Consider the following 13,562-nt stretch of genomic DNA (forward strand, 5'->3'; position numbering starts at 1 on the left):
TTCTATGGGACATGTGCTATTTCTGATTATTTTGGTAGTTTGTAGTCTACCGAATTAAATGAATTGTCAAGTAGTGGTAATATATTTGCTATAATTTTCTTTTAAATTTAGCTATCATAAGAAATGGCTAATTTATTACAATGAAAAAAAAGGCTCGAACTAAATTGGGGGCGGAGTTGGGTGACACTAGGGGTGTAAATAGATAGGATAATTTTCGCACCGTATTCGTTTCTGAATTCGTTTTAGAGAATCCAAATCCGGTTGAAGAAATCTAATGGATAAGGATGTCTGATTTCGATCTTGACACTAGATACGATATATGGTATGGTATGTCAAATAGCACCCGAATATTCGAATCTGATGTTTTTAAAGATTACCCGATGGTTTTTATCTCGATAATCTTATTTTCATCTGAAATATCAAAGCTAATATAGTATCCATATAAACAATAACTTACTTAAATAGCCGGTCAACAAAATATAAAGACCAGACTTATAATGTTGCGTTATTGAATCCATATAAACCTACTTTGTTGAGAGAGGTGTTTTGGAACATGGGAGCATATGCTCCCTCTATTTTGAAATTCATCTTACACATAGTTTGAATTTCAAAAATATTGAAATGAAAAATTCGCACGTACATCTTCGCGTGCTACGCGCTCACAAAGTTGTTTCATAAAAAATAGACTTGTCATGTGACGTGTGTAAAAAAGACAAAACTCAGTGCTAAAAATAATGTTTTGTACAAGATAAATTTTTTCTTTTTTACATAGACCACAAAAAATATTAATTTTTCATGAAACTTGACGAATGCACATATATTATGGAGATGTACATGTAGAATTTTTTGTCAAAATTTTTCGAAAACTCGAAATATAATTTTTCGGTATAGGGAGCATACGCACCCGGGAGCCGAATTGAATTTCCGTACTTTGTTCATGTGTTTATGCTATATATTTACTCATATTATCCTATTAGTCTCTCTGTTCCACGAAGGTTTTCTAAAATTTATCAAAATTTGGATGTATCTTGATACTATTTAGTATATATCTAAAATTTGATAAATCTTAGATAAACTCCCTGAGATGGAGGGAGTACATAATTTTATTTTATGTGTGATTTGTGACACTTGTGTTAACAAAAAAAAATTGAAAAAATGAAACCGTGTCTGTCTGGGAGGAACTAGACATTTTTGATATAGTAGAAGCGTTACTTGGTGTGACAATTCTGAAATTCGTCCCTGATAGGAATTGAACTCCGGTCATACGGGTGCGCCACTGCGACCCCAACCACTGGGCTAAGCCCACGTCATCTTAACAAATATTTTTGATTGTATGGTTTTCGAATCTAAATATATCTGACTAATTTTGTTTTCATCCCATATCGGCTCCACTTTTGTTTTGAATTCGTGGCTCCTATATCCGTATTCGAGTCTGCAATCGCAATCGGTCATTATCGGATTAGTTTCAAGTTTATTGAGAAAGTATGGTATAAGGTGTGGTAAAGATGAAATCCGATCGATCCGTTCACACTCCTAAAGCCTTGTTTGGCTAGAGTATTAGCTGAAATTAGTAGGGGTAATCCGCATTAAACTTCAAAACCTCACTTATTTTAAATGCTTTTGAACGTTAGAGTATTAAGCGAGTTTAATTCCCGTTTATCTCCACTTTTTCCTAAATCTTAGTGTTTTTTTCTTCAATCCTCAATACTCTACCCCTACCTAGTGGATTGGAGATAGTATTTTGTGGGGATTGGGTGACAATAGGGTTCACCCAATACTCTAGAGTATTATCCCATTAATTCCCACAAACACTCTAGTACCAAACAAATCTTAAGTGACATTGCATGAAAGGGTCGGGCAAATCAGTTGGCTGCCTGTCCATGGCGGCCCAAACAAACTAAAACAGGCACATTCTTTATCAAAAATATGCGATCAGTTGAAGCTGTTTTGACATAAGCAACAGTAAGTTATTTTAAACTCAACCAACAACAAAGATGAAGCCACGTTAAGACAAATACAACGGTGGTGGATTTCTTTTGCTAATTTTTTTAAGGATTAAGTGCATTTTCTGTCTTTCTTGTATTGTAGATGTCTAACTTTGGTCCCTCAACTCTATTTTGATCTAAATCTGCCCTTAAATTCTTAATTAAGTTTGATTTTGATCCATGATAACGGTTTAATGATAGTTGGCCTGTTTTTGACTCTCTTGTTTGCCATCGTGGACAGTTTGGACATATTTAGTCCACACAGGACCATCTCACCTTGAGATCAGTTATGCAATTAGCATTACGAATGTTCACCTGCGAGATCGTGATCATTAACCGTTCGTAGTAACCCTAACTCTTCCCCAACACCTAGCGGTGGCGCCTGACACTACGAGGCAGAAGCAGCCGACATGCGGGGTCTTGGGCGTCAGGAGGAAAGACGGAGGTGACTAAAGTGGCGAGGACGGCTGCATGAAGCAAGAAAGGCGGAGGCGACACACATGTGTGTTAGGGCAAGGGGATTTCTTCTGTTTGTTGACCGTGGATTAATGGTCCCACGGGGATTAAAACCTACCAATTTTGTCCACGATGGCCAAAAAGAGAGTTAAAAACCAGTCAATCATCATTAAACCGTTATGGGAAACTAAAATTGAACTTAATTAAAAATTCAAAGGCAGATTTAGACCAAAACAGAGTTAAATGACTAAAATTAAATTCTAAGACTTAAAAGACTAAAAATGCACTTAACACTTTTTTATTTTTTTATGATGGGAGGAATAAAGAAAGAAAGATCGCGTTTGACCCCTCAGCATAGTTTGCGATGGCTCCAGCGGCCCTGATAGCACGAATTAGTATACTACTAGACGAAAATGCGCGTTTGCATATTTTTCTTAGAAGAATGCGTACGTCTTTGCACTTAGTTCTTGCATATTTTTTTTCGCTTTGCTGAATGGTCAAAATTGACCTGATGCACATTTCATTACTTTTTTATTGACCAGATGCATGTACCGTCACCAGAATTTTGTATCGGCTCCTGTCCTCCGCGCGCCATGTGTCGTAGCCAGTGGGAGGAAATGGTTTTATATATTCTCGTGGTGCACCTAACATAATCGCGTACGGCCACTAATTTACCCGAAAACTATGGGAAGTTGTTTTTGTTTTCCAATACGTGGACAGAAAGTAATGCAGTATGGCGTGTGAAATTTTTTTTGTTGCTCCTGGGCTGGTCTCGTGGTTTTAAAATTTTCGAAAATTACACTAACAAGTTTTTAAAAATATGATTTTTTTTAGACATGATGTAGCCAATGATGTATCCCAGAAACATGCAAAATATCAATTTAAAATACTATGTGTTTTAAGCTACACAAAAGTAACAAAGTGTAAATCTGAGTATACTTAGAGCATCTCCGGCCGCGTCCCCCAAAGCGTCCCCAAACCGCGCCGGATTGAGCGTTTGGGGGACGTGTTTCGTTCGTACCGCCTTTGGGGGACGTCGCTCCCCAGTCGCGTCGCCCAAACAAAAATTCGGAAATTTTAAACTTAACGAGATTCGACTAAGATTCGTCCAAATTTACATAGATTCGAACGAAATTTAACTAAATTTAAACTAAACCTAATCTAGAACCACTTGCGGCGGCCGGAGGCGTCGTAGTACTGCTGGAAATTGTACATCTCGTCGGTGACGACCTCCTGCTTGACGCGCTCGCCGACGGGCTCGTCGACGTGCTCGTCCTTCACCGCGCCGCTTGGTCCTGCCTCGCCGTCGTCGGTGAGGTCCACCAGCGGCTTGCCGGAGTCGCGGATGGACAAGGCGATCGCCGCGTCGAGGTCGCCCCTCCAGGCGTCCTTGTCGTTCATGGACGCCAAGAACGCCGCCCGCAGACCTGGGCAGTCCTCGGGGTCGTCGCTGCTGGCGATGAGCCGCTGCTGCCTCTCATACTCCGCCAGCAGCGCCGCTGTTGACGTCAGAAACCCACTGGCGGGCAGCGACAGGCAACACAGTAGAGCCGGGAACAACTAGGGCTGCGGCTGGCCCCAGTCCCTCAGAGCGACGGCCCGCAAAGCCTCCTGGTCACACGTCCGATGCTATCGCAAGGGCGTGCCACCTGACCTATACCTGGTCAGGAAGGTGTTGGATGATGCCTCGCTTAGTTTCCTGCATGGCATACATGTAAACATTAAATATGAGCCTCGATCGGCTCTCAGGTTATCCTGTGAATCGGCTCAAAGAGCCGATCCACCATGATTCGTACAAGGTGTCCGAATATATGGTGGTCCTGCTTGATCAAGGTAAAGATAATGAGATCTACGACGATTTAGGGTTTTCACCGCATAATCGGATCGTCCTACTCACGATTGGGCCTCGCGCTCGCGCACGGTGACCGTAAGCCGATCCTAGACAGGGCCTAAAAACCAACACGAGGTTGATCCCCGGAACATCCTTTCTAGGGCTAGCAAACGTCACCCTACAGGCCGCTGGATCATCCAACCCTTTGTAAGGCCTAACTATTGCGGATGTTAAACTAATCCTTGATGAACAAGGAGCAACCGTAACGGATCAGATCTACTAAACTATGATCAAGCGGGGTGCCGCCCCTACACCTAAGATAGGTGTAAGGGCGGCTAGATGCATGAGGGTTGCACTACGACAGCATATGATACGAAGAACAATGCAAACCCTAACACATCTAAGATAACTACGTTGCTCGCCATCAAAAAGGCTTCAGCACGAGCAACGCATGAACAACAAGATAGGCTTGTGCTGCCTAGATCGCAAGATGCGATCTAGGCAGCATGGTGCTTACCGGAGAAACCCTCGAGACGAAGGAGTTGGCGATGCGCCGAGATTTGTTTGTGTTGAACGTTGGTTGTTGTTTATTCCATAAACCCTAGATACATATTTATAGTCCAAGGGACTTTCTAATTCAAGCGTGCACCAAACCGTGCACGGGTAAAACTCTACCTGCTAATTCTAAACACGATGCGATCTACTATAATTACAGATATACGGGCAATCTAGCCCAAACTCTTAGCGCAAGGCCGCTTCAAAGGCGCTCCACGTGTAATCTTCAAAGCCCATCTTCACCTACGGCCCATCTCCTGATTTTGGCCAAAATCTGGTGATAACACATGCCCCCCTGGTTTTGGTAATGATAATTTCAAAACCACTCTGTTTTTCCTTCGAAGGGTCATGTCGTGGCAGAGCAGAACCGTCGCGAGTATGTTTCATCATGACGACTTGCCTTCCCAACTTCTCTGCACGATTTGACAGTTTTGGCACCATGTCCTCGAAAACCGCTCGAAAATTAAATCTCCATCTCCTTTTATTTAACCGCATCGAACAGTTCTCCTCTTCACCCTCTTAGCATTAGCACTTCCAAAAAAGCCCTTTTCCGCCACCATGTCTTCCTCTTCTTCTTCATCGGATCTTTCTGCCCAGTCCTCCCCCTTCCGCGAGCCGACGCCGGAGTGGAACCCGGCGGAGGCCCATGCGGCCAACATCCGCCGCACCATCGAGGCCGGGGACGAGCCGAGCAACGACTTCTCCATCCGGTCAGAGGACGACAAGTCCCTGACCGACGGGGAGAGCGACCTCCGCTTCCTCGCCCATGGGGAGTCGGAGGAGGAAAGTGACGACAGTCGCTTTTCCTGGGACGGGGTCACCTCCTCCGAGGAGGCGAAGGAGGAAGAGGAGGAGGAGGAGGAGGACGACAGCTCCTCCGACGAGCCGCCGGCCAAGCGCCACTGCCCCTGGCCCGGGAACCTTAGCGACTTCGACAGCGACGACGACGACGCTGATGAGGAGGACGAGGACAACGAGGGTCCTGCCGGCGGTCGCTACAGCAGCGACGACGAACCGGTCGGGAGCAGCGCCGACAACGGCGACGACGATGATGACGACGACGAGGGCAGCAACGGCCCCTAGATAGGACCTTAGCCTAGGGCCAGTAGTGGTAGACGGGGCAATGTATCCCCTAGGACCTCCTTTTGAGAGCAATCAGCTCTTTATGTAAGAAATCTCGTTTGTCAATGAAGAATTTCCCCAATTTGATCTTGCCGATTTCCTTTATGATAATCTAGCCGATTGTCCCTCGTACTGATTCTGCCGATTGTCAATTCGGTCAATGCTCAACGAGCCGATGGCAGCGCATCGGTCCCTCACGATAAATTTCGAGATAGATCCATCCGGACCCAAACTCCTGGTCAAACAGGGCCAAGCCACGATCGTGCAAACCCAGGATCTTGTAAATCCAGATCCAACAGAATGGCATGTTAAACTTAGAGGCAAAACTCCTGAAATAATGTCCAGCCTCCTCATTAACTTTAAACTTCAGACGTTCTTCCGCCGCATCCTTCTCTTCCAGATCCTCTTTGCCTTCAGGAGAGCCCTAGGACTGTCGCTGGACCAATTCAACGTCGAAGCTGCCACGTCTGCAGAACAGGCATCACTTGTCCACAAATTCCCTCGTGATAGTCTGCAGTGATGTTTTATAATCCTGCTCTGTTTTCTTACAGCAGCCATCTCTCAAAATCAAATTGAGATGCAGAGCCAACCGATTTCAGCAAAATCGGCTCCTTATAGCAAAGGACCTTTCGTGGCAAGTTGCCCCCCGAGCCTCAGTCGGGGCGAGACTAGCAGTGAGCCGACCAAGTCGGCCATCCTCGGTTTCCAACTCGTAATGCAGAATCAGCCGATTCCAACAAAATCGGTTCTTCAGAGTGAAGAAATTTCAGGGCGAGCTGCCCCCCGAGCTTCTCCAGCTCACATCTTACGCCTGGCTGATCAGATCGGCTCATCATCTCTGGCAAGCTGAAGCAACTTCCGGTGAGGATGTCTTTGAATTTCTGATGCCCTCAAAAACTCTGGACCTAACAACCCAGCCGATTGCTTCGTCATCGGCTGTTCTCCTGGTTCTAGAAGAGATATGCTCCCTTCGTTAGGCTCATCCTTGCCCTGACTTGTACGTTCATGCTGCTCTTGTCGTTAGTCGGGGTTACGATCCTCAAACTGCCCCAGCCGATACTGCGGACACGAATACTCGCAAAGCGACCCGGAGATCCTTGAAGAGAAGATCCGCTTCCTGCTCCATTGATCCTCTAATTATCACAGTTATGTCCTTAAGTCGATGTCTGCGCATCGGCTGTGCCTAAAAAATTTCGAATTTTCGGCCGATTTATGTATCGGCCCCCATACTTCAATAGCAATCATCAAGGAACATCTCTTGGCTGCTGGTCGTTTGCAAGATACTCCTCCTACTTCATATCCTCGTGTTTTATCCACCGTGCCCCCCCGAGCCGATTCTGTCAAAAGACTTGATGGTATCGGCTCTTTAGGTAATCCATGCTGGATCAAACGTTGAACCCAGGCAGAATGGATGGTGAGGATAATTTTGGCCGATTGCTGGAATCGGCCTCCATGCTGCTCGCTCGATGAAGGTTTTGTGATGTTCCTCCATAAATTTTTTTTTGGGGCCGATCACAAGGATCAGCCTCGCCACGTTCGTCCATCGACGTTTGCTTTGTTACACGGTCAGGCCGGTAGATAAAACCAGCCTAACCCCGTTCTTTGTCACATCGATGCGCTCGCAGTCGTCCAAATTGATGTCTGAGAGCGGCTCTTGGCCTGATGTCTCCCAAACGTCCATGCCAGCTGTCGAAACCTCGACTGAATCATCTGCGTGGACGACTTCTACTTCATCTCCATCCCACTGTATTAGGCATTGGTGCATTGTGGATGGGATGCAACAGTTGGCGTGGATCCAATCTCTCCCTAGTAGGACAGCATAGGTACTCTTGCTGTCGACAATAAAGAACGTCGTAGGGACAGTTTTCCTTCCTACGGTCAGATCCACATTCAGAACACCTTGTGCGTCAGATGCTTGGCCGTTGAAATCGCTCAATGTTACATTGGTCTTGATCAGATCCGAGCTGGAGCGTCCCAACCGACGTAGCATGGAGTATGGCATGATGTTAACTGCCGCCCCGGTGTCTACCAACATCTTGTTGACAGGCTGCCCATTGATGTAACCTCGCAAGTACGGGGCCTTCGGATGCTCGTAACTTCTTTCTTGCGGCTTCTCAAAGATGACCGGCCGTGGGCCGCGATCCAATTGTGCCACGGGTGCTTCGTACAATCCTTGAGCGCTAAACTCCGTTGGAAGGATGAAGACCATGTTTGTGCCAGCCGATGTCTCATCATCGGCTTTCCTTTGCTTGGGGCGCCACTCTTTTCTTTGTGGCCGACCTTCTTCGCTCGGGGTTCGCTGAATTTTGGCGGCCGGATCCGGCCGTGCCTTCCTCAATGTGTGCGGGTATAATCTCTCGGCTTCTTCCAACCCGCGTAGACGCTGAACCCTTCGCTTCTGGGAATGGCTGAGCCCATCAGGGCACCACCTTGGCCGATGATACCTATCTTCTTCATCATCGTCCTTTAGTCCCTCGAGATCTTCCACCCGAGCGTACCCAACATGCTTGTTCCGAGGCGGGAGAGGCCATAGACGCTTGAACACAGACACGTTAGCTGCATCCTTCTTCCTTTGTTTGCATTCTGGGCAGTTCTGGATTGTTGGCAATCGGCTCATTCCTGATTCCCAGCAATGTTTGAAGAAAGGACAGTCCCAGTGCCTATCCATGTCATCCTGCCCCCTTGACCTCCCCTCAGTGTGACGATTGTACCCGTCGTTGTTCCTATCATGCCGACGGTACCTCCTGTCCTCTGCATCAGACCGACAAATTCTCTCATCATCTATGTCGTAGCGCCGACGTCGGTCGTACTGTTGCTCATATTTGTTGAGGAGATGCACGGAGAGTGGACGTTGATACCGCACGCTCCCCACTTCCTCCTCCGTCGGGTACCGTCTGTCATCATCTTGGGGCCGGTCGCGCGGATCGGCCTCCTCTTCATCCTTGCCACGGGAGTGGCTGCTTTCTGCTTCATCTTTGCCATGGCGGCTTGCAAGCCCTGCCATGTTGACACCAAAGGGGAACTCTGGCCCGCCTATGGAGTGGCTGAGATCCACCATGTTGTCGCCAGGCAACGGACGTGTGTTTTCATTGAGCTTGATACCGTGCGAACGGGTCTTCTCAAAGGAGCCGATGAGTTCGGCTTCTAAGATGGCCTTTAGCTCACCGTATTTCTTCTCGTGCTCCGCAGGGAGATCCTCGTATTTGATCTGTTCCTCTGCCATCTCGGATGCCGGTTTTGACGTGGATGTTACAGAAGAGGTCCCACCGGGCGTGCCAGAATGTGTTGACGTCAGAAACCCACTGGCGGGCAGCGACAGGCAACACAGTAGAGCCGGGAACAACTAGGGCTGCGGCTGGCCCCGGTCCCTCAGAGCGACGGCCCGCAAAGCCTCCTGGTCACACGTCCGATGCTATCGCAAGGGCGTGCCACCTGACCTATACCTGGTCAGGAAGGTGTTGGATGATGCCTCGCTTAGTTTCCTGCATGGCATACATGTAAACATTAAATACGAGCCTCGATCGGCTCTCAGGTTATCCTGTGAATCGGCTCAAAGAGCCGATCCACCCATGATTCGTACAAGGTGTCCGAATATATGGTGGTCCTGCTTGATCAAGGTAAAGATAATGAGATCTACGACGATTTAGGGTTTTCACCGCATAATCGGATCGTCCTACTCGCGATTGGGCCTCGCGCTCGCGCACGGTGACCGTAAGCCGATCCTAGACAGGGCCTAAAAACCAACACGAGGTTGATCCCCGGAACATCCTTTCTAGGGCTAGCAAACGTCACCCTACACGCCGCTGGATCCTCCAACCCTTTGTAAGGCCTAACTATTGCGGATGTTAAACTAATCCTTGATGAACAAGGAGCAACCGTAACGGATCAGATCTACTAAACTATGATCAGGCGGGGTGCCGCCCCTACACCTAAGATAGGTGTAAGGGCGGCTAGATGCATGAGGGTTGCACTACGACAGCATATGATACGAAGAACAATGCAAACCCTAACACATCTAAGATAACTACGTTGCTCGCCATCAAAAAGGCTTCAGCACGAGCAACGCATGAACAACAAGATAGGCTTGTGCTACCTAGATCGCAAGATGCGATCTAGGCAGCATGGTGCTTACCGGAGAAACCCTCGAGACGAAGGAGTTGGCGATGCGCCGAGATTTGTTTGTGTTGAACGTTGGTTGTTGTTTATTTCATAAACCCTAGATACATATTTATAGTCCAAGGGACTTTCTAATTCAAGCGTGCACCAAACCGTGCACGGGTAAAACTCTACCTGCTAATTCTAAACACGATGCGATCTATTATAATTACAGATATACGGGCATTCTAGCCCAAACTCTTAGCGCAAGGCCGCTTCAAAGGCGCTCCACGTGTAATCTTCAAAGCCCATCTTCACCTACGGCCCATCTCCTGATTTTGGCCAAAATCTGGTGATAACAGCCGCCTGCGACGCTTCCTCCGGCTCCTCCTTCACCTCCGGCTTCGGGATGAGGAGGGCGCCGCCGCGCCTCCCTTGCTGCCGTCGGCTGCCGCTGCAGCTGCCACCATGCCTCATGTTGGCGGGCGTCGCCGGCTCCTCCTTCACCTCCCGTTTGGGGACGGTGTACGGCGCCGACCGGTAAGACGAGGACAGCGTCGATCGCGCCGGTCCTGAGGAAGAAGAGTGCGAGGATGACGAGTACGTCGTCCTCCTCGGCTGCCATTGAGGAGACGGCGGCGGCGACGCCGGCATCTCCAGCCTTGGAGCGCCGTTGCGGATGCCGCGGATGACGTTCTCGAGGGTGCGCCACGGAACGCCCCAGAACCTGGCGCGGCCGTCCTTGTTCCAGCTATTGGGGCCGCCGATGAGCCCCTCGGTGCTGTGCATCTCGATGTCGTACTTCGCCTTGAAGTACGTCGTCCACCAGGCGTCGTTGTTGTCGACCGCCCACGTCGGATCCAACCGCTCCTGGGCGGTGAGTTGAGCCCGACGGGCCTTGACGGCGTCCCACCATTGGTCCGTGCGCGGCTTCGGCGGCGGCGGAATGCCAATGCCGTTCACGGCCATCTTCCAGCCCGCCGCTGCTTGGCAGCCGCATGTCCGGCGGGACTGGATACCGGGCGTGGTACAACGCCCACGCCTCCGGCACGGTGAGGCTGCCGCGGCCGAAGCCGTTCGCCGCGGCGATCTTGCGGGAGGACGAGCTCGACATTTTTGGAGCGGCGAGGAGAAGATCTGGGAGGGGGAGGCGGCGGCGACGAGAAGGTTTGTGAGCGGTGAGAACTGCAGGGCGTCTTTAAACAGCGGCGGCAGCGGGTGGTTGCACACATTAACGCCGGCGCGCGGCCACGCGGCCATGCACGACGAGACGCGTCCCTGCGTCGCCTGGGAAAACATGGACGCCATTAACGTCGCTTGACCAAAGGTAGACGATGGGGTTTTAGGCTTCTGAGCCGCTGATGCATCGGGCCCGCGTCGGTTCGCCTCGCTTTTCGTTGTGTCCGGCGTGCCCGGAGCGTCCCCTGTAGGACGGGGACGGGCTCGGGGCGCCGGACACCGTATGGAGGCGCGCCGAATAAAAATAGGTTTCGGGGGACGCAACTGAAATGGTTTTTTTGTCCGGCATGCCCCAAATCTCTTTGGGAACGCTTTGGGAAAGACGGCTGAAGATGCTCTTATTTTACAATCTCCAAGCCCTGGAGCTGGGGAGGCAAATACACTTTCGTCAGTATACGGCACTACTTCGGTGAAGAGAGCAAAGCAACTTGGTCGTACCATGTAATGGTTGTCTCCACTGTTTCAAACGATAGCAAACTTTTCTAAGACGTAGTCAATCTCGGTAGTCTTTACTATTAAATTGGAGTTGGTCGTTTGACACTCAACGCGTTTGGTGGTCGTCATTAAAATCATCTAGACCGTTTAAACTAATCGACGTCTATCTCACCGTCCGCCAAAATCCGGACAGAATCCGTCTTTCCAATTAACAATCATGACATGATCTCCTTGTTTGATTGTTTCCGCTAATCTGCTAAGGAAGTTAATCTCCGAAAATATCTTGACGTGATCCCTTGCTGAATTGGTAATGCATGGCCTTGGTTCAGCTCTCATCCCTCCTTGCATCACCGACCCAAAGCCAAAGATTTGTTCTTTGCTTTCCGTATAATCCTCGTCGTGTATCCTCTAGCGAATTGCAATATGTTGTTTCCCGTCTCCAACCTCCATCGCTGGCATCGCTCCCCGTCGTCGCTGCCTCCATATACTCCGTGCGCCGAGGTGTGCCACATAAGAGGAAAGAGGAGCGCGCCCGAGAAGAACACCTTGCGGTTCTGAGGAAGGGTACACCATTGAGCGGGTTGGCAAGGTGGCTGCCGAAGATCCGCTGGAAGAAAAAAATCTCCCATGGCGCTGAGCCATCAACGATTCCTTTCTGCCGCTCCTTGTTCCGCCTTCTCATCCTCGCTGTAGTCGGCCGCCTTGTTTCCTTCCCCTCAGTGGCATGCAACAGAGACGTATATTGTCCTCCCTGGAGTAAATACTAATATGCACTGAAGGTGTTCGGCTATTTGTCTATAGAGTATTGAATTGTTTATGCCCTTCTACACTTGGTCCTTTGATTCAATCGGTTGATGTTCAGCTATTTCAGTATACCAATAACATAAAATCTTCACAAAGGTATGATTATATTTGCAGCAGAATCATGAATTGTCTGTTTGCCTTAGTGCTAATATCATTTGCATGCATCTTTAGTTATGTCCAATGATGCACTCCCTACTATAATCGAACCTGCCAAAATTAACATATTTTTTGTGATCTTTGCAAGCATGTTAATGTTAGTTTTAACTGCAGGAACACGAATCATTATCCGTGCAATCAGGGACACTTGTGCTAATTCTTTAGCTTACGCTTATTTTCTTTTGCTTCAGTACGAGGAAGATGAAGATCTATCTGTGGTACTTTACTGGACAAACTGACTGGATCTCTTGCTTCTCTGGGTTTTTTTGTTTCAAAATCTGTTATGCACCTGAAAAGACACAAGAAACACCATATCTATGGTGTTATATACTCTTTTTTCCTTCTCCAGTCAATGTTACACTACTCGAATTTTTTTATCGACTTTTGTTTTGGTTGAGATGAAAACTCCACAACAAACAAAAGAAGGGTGCGGCAATAATGATGACCAACGAAGGATATGTCATCAGGGAAAATATAGGGAGTTGCACATTTGCCAAACTTATTTTTGTGAACAAAGGTGCAATCACATATGTTTTTGAAATTACCATGTCATGAAAGGTCTGTGGTATTTCAAATCTTTGGGTTTTTGTTTTCCTATTTCTATCTTTCAGTTTTCAACTTTTTATTTACAAGCAATTAGATTTGTTGAAACCTATGATCTTTTTAATGAGGCGACAGATCCAGTAGATGGTCGCATCTCAGATAACCCACTCGTATGTAGTGAAACGATGCAGCGAACTTGGCTAATTTACTTCATGGTGCATTTTGTCTATATTTAGTTGTTTTTGAATTGTTGCCTATATTGAGTTGGTTATTGCTGATATTGATGATTTATCTTTGCTTATAGTACAACTACTTACAGAGCATTGAGGCTCTTAACTGGT

Source organism: Lolium rigidum, chromosome 6, assembly GCF_022539505.1.
Source record: "Lolium rigidum isolate FL_2022 chromosome 6, APGP_CSIRO_Lrig_0.1, whole genome shotgun sequence".
Classification (NCBI taxonomy): Eukaryota; Viridiplantae; Streptophyta; class Magnoliopsida; order Poales; family Poaceae; genus Lolium; species Lolium rigidum.